We start from the raw sequence: 4,213 nt of genomic DNA on the forward strand, positions 1-4,213 counted from the left end.
TGTCTTTTTCTAACAAAAGACACAATGAAGACTGATTATAAAATTGATGCTAATATTTATCATCCAAATCCAAAGTCACAGCAGCAAGCAATGCACTGCAATCTGATAAAAGGAAGCGTTTTGTCAGGGTTTGTTACTTTGAGGGCTTAACGAGATACCCGTGCAAAAACAACTATCATCGTAATAATGAATATCAGGAGTCCAAGGGCAACCAGGACTGTGGAGGTGATGTTAAGCTGGCGAGCAGTGGCCCCATAATGCCGTGCACCCTCCAAATCTCCAACCACCTTCCGGTCTCTGGCCTAAAAGGACAGAAACATATAGATTGTAAAAGTGTAGTTGGAGACCATGGATATTAACTTGATCTATGTGGTAAAATCAATATAATGTAGGTCATAGTAAGTAGACAGGTAAATATTAATATATTTTTTCATGCACACACAGACACACAGAAGTATAACAGATGCTTAGTTCATGAAAAACCCGATTTATTTAACCTCACCTTGATAGAATAAATAAGAGCTGCAAGCCCAAGACAACAGGGGTTTGAGTAGAAAAAGCAGAGGAGGGACCAGATAATATGGTCTTTTGGTGGCTCAGTGCTGATGATCACAGTGGTGTGCTGAACCATTGATTGTTGATCCCCATTCCCATCATACATGCTGTCCTGAAATGGAAGGTAACGTGGAGGATTCGTTGTTGTCATTGTTGTGAGCTCAACTGCAGTTTGGAGAGAATAAAGTGTTCAAAAGAGTTATTGTTGTTGATGATTTCTTTTTTGGGACAGCAGTGGAGTTACAGTGATATTAATATAATATAATATAAGATAAGATAAGATAAGATAAGATAAGATAAGATAACATAATATGAGAAAGTGCTTTGGGATAGAACACACACTGGCAACTAATGCAAATATGTCTTTGAGGAGATTCTGCTCTCACAGTCGGTGACTCGACTGTGAGAGCAGAATCTCATTTCATAAGCCTGCTTAGACATACTGGTAATATGTATGTCCAGCTTTTTACAGGAAGCAGTTGAACAGGTTTGGACTTGCTGGATGAGTATACTGCATGCCAGTAGGGTTGAGCACACTCCCCACCCCCAACTTTACCACTACAGCACCACAACCACAAAATTCAAATTCAGGAGTCTAGCGCTCCATCTAAACAAAGGGCTCTTATACAGATACAGAGGTGTCCTCCTACCATAAATCAGTAAGAGAAGATATAACCTCTTTCATGACCTTAAGGTGTGTGTGTATGCCAGAGTGCTCTGGAAGGCACACAGAGTCACTGTGTGACAGTGATGACACTGTGTGTCATCACTCACTCACTTGGACACTAGAAGGGGGAATTATGTTAAAATGCTCTTCATAGACTACAGCTCTGCATTTAACACCATAATTCCCTCCACACTCACCACCAAGCTGGAGCATCTGGGACTCAGCTCATCTATGTGTCAGTGGATCTCCAACTTCCTAACTGGCAGACCACAGGCAGTAAGGATGGGCGGACATGTCTCAGCCTCCGCCACTCTCAGCACTGGAGCCCCCCAGGGGTGTGTTCTGAGCCCCCTGCTGTACTCTTTGTACACATATGACTGTGTGGCCACTACCAGCTCCACCACCATCATCAAGTTTGCTGACGACACCGTCGTGGTGGGCCTGATCTCTGATAACAACGAGACGGCCTACCTGAAGGAGATTAGGAATCTGGAAAACTGGTGCCAGAGGAACAACCTCCTTCTAAACGTCAGTAAGACAAAGGAGCTGATAGTGGACTTCAGCACTAAGCAGGAGAGGAACTACCAGACCCCCGTCATCAACGAGTGCCCAGTGGAGAGAGTGGACAGCTTCAAATACCTCGGAGTTCACATCACGCAGGACCTGTCATGGTCCTGTCACATCAACACCGTGGTGAAAAAGGCCCGACAGCGTCTCTACCACCTCAGACGCTTGAGAGACTTCCAACTGCCCTCCAAGGTGCTCAGGAACTTTTACTCGTGCACCATAGAGAGCATCCTGGCGGGAAACATCTTAACCTGGTTCGGGAACAGCACCATGCAGGACAGACGAGCTCTACAGAGGGTTGTGCGGTCAGCTGAGCGCACCATCCGCTCCGAGCTCCCTGACCTGCACTCAATCTACAGCAGGCGGTGCTGGACCAAGGCCAGGAAGATCGTGAAGGACCTCAGCCATCCCAACAACAGACTGTTCTCTCTGTTGAGGTCAGGAAAGCGATTCCGCTCCCTGAAGACCAACACAGAGAGACTGAGGAGGAGCTTCTTCCCGCAGGCGATACGGTCTCTCAATCACACCACCACACAGTACTGACCCACACATACAGTTCTTACACACACTGGACTTTCTGGACTTTGTTTTTGCACAACACTGGTCACTATATTCTTCATTTCCGGTTAATACTTGTACAGCTGCTGTTATTGTGTATATATTTATTTATATTTAGATTTCTTCATACATTCTTATATAGTTCTATATTGTGTATTGTGTATTTTGTTGTACAGTTATTTTATTTTCAACTTTAATTTATATATTTATCTTATTCTTCCCAGTTAAATTTACCCTTCATTCTAATTTGTGTTGTACAGTTATTTCATTTTTAACCTTAATTTATATTTTATTCCTTCCTAGTTAAATTTACCCTTTTTAATTTTTCATATTTATTTCCTATCTTATTCATAGCCTTTTCCTTTTTGTTTTCTTTAGGTCACGAGCAGTTGTCCAAGCATTTCACTACATATCGTACTGTGTATGACTGTGTACGTGACAAATAAAATTTGAATTTGAATTTGAGTCTCCACAGACTACTACGGATCAAACCTCCATTATTATGCAATCGTTTATAAAACTCAAAGCATATATGAGTAAATATTTCTAAGCATAAATGACAATCAACAATATAAACCTTACACTCACTTTCACGTATCAGTCAGTGCAAGTCCACTCAGTCTTTATGTGCAATCTGGATTCGAGTGGAGTTAACAGCCAAAGTAGACTCAGCAGCGGAAATGTGGGTGGGAAACAAAGTTTTGCATTTGCATTCAATGCAAATTATCTGGTGAGTATGCTGTGACACAACCTTTGTGTTAGTGTCTTAACAACATACATACATAATAAATATGTAGATACACACACACACACACACATCGTTCAAGACCCCAGTTCAGACCGCAGCCTGTGCAAAGACGCCCCTGAGACAACCTAGAATCTAGACAATGTAAAAACAGTTTGACGAAAGACAGTTTAAAAAAAAGTAAGATAACACCACTACACACACACAAAGAAATACATTTTAAATTGTTTTCTTACTTTGAAGTTCATTCTGCTTCTCCTCAAACTCTACTAAAACAGACTCACCTTTACTTTCACTTGTCGATGGGGGCTCAGCAGTGGCACTGCATGTGGGTGTTTTTAACAAAATAACAGCTATCACTTCAGGCAGCCTGTAACGCCCACATAAAAAAAAAAAAAAAAACAGGTTAGATATATGCGGGCCTTCCTGTAAGCCAGTCACTATGCTTGTTCCAGACAGGTATGTATTGGCATCATTACAGATTATCTTAGGGGTATGAAGGAGCATAAAAAGAGGAGCATGCCCAAATGTTTTTCTGATATATATAAAAACACCCAGCACGCCCCTGCGGGCGGTTTATCCTTCAAGCTCGGGTCCTCTACCAGAGGCCTGGGAGCTTGAGGGTCCTGCGCAGTATCTTAGCTGTTCCCAGGACTGCGCTCTTCTGGACAGAGATCTCCGATGTTGTTCCTGGGATCTGCTGGAGCCACTCGCCTAGCTTGGGAGTCACCGCACCTAGTGCTCCGATTACCACGGGGACCACCGTTACCTTCACCCTCCACATCCTCTCGAGCTCTTCTCTGAGCCCTTGGTATTTCTCCAGCTTCTCGTGTTCCTTCTTCCTGATATTGCTGTCATTCGGAACCGCTACATCGATCACTACGGCCGTCTTCTTCTGTTTGTCTACCACCACTATGTCCGGTTGGTTAGCCACCACCATTTTGTCCGTCTGTATCTGGAAGTCCCACAGGATCTTAGCTCGGTCATTCTCCACCACCCTTGGGGGCATCTCCCATTTTGACCTCGGGACTTCCAGGTTATACTCGGCACAGATGTTCCTGTACACTATGCCGGCCACTTGGTTATGGCGTTCCATGTATGCCTTGCCTGCTAGCATCTTG

At 43.6% G+C, this 4,213-nt stretch overlaps 1 long non-coding RNA gene across 1 annotated transcript; it reads right to left on the reverse strand.

The window, feature by feature from the left end:
* Nucleotides 1-2,973: 2,973 nt before the first annotated feature.
* LOC120730123 lies at nt 2,974-3,456 on the reverse strand. Its single transcript, XR_005695059.1, has 2 exons — nt 3,377-3,456; nt 2,974-3,086 (listed from the first exon to the last, which is right to left on the reverse strand). It is a non-coding gene; the product is annotated as an uncharacterized LOC120730123 (long non-coding RNA).
* Between the last annotated feature and the right edge of the window lie 757 nt (nt 3,457-4,213).

The sequence above is a fragment of the Simochromis diagramma genome, unplaced genomic scaffold, assembly GCF_900408965.1.
Source record: "Simochromis diagramma unplaced genomic scaffold, fSimDia1.1 OVJJ01000293.1, whole genome shotgun sequence".
NCBI lineage: Eukaryota > Metazoa > Chordata > Actinopteri > Cichliformes > Cichlidae > Simochromis > Simochromis diagramma.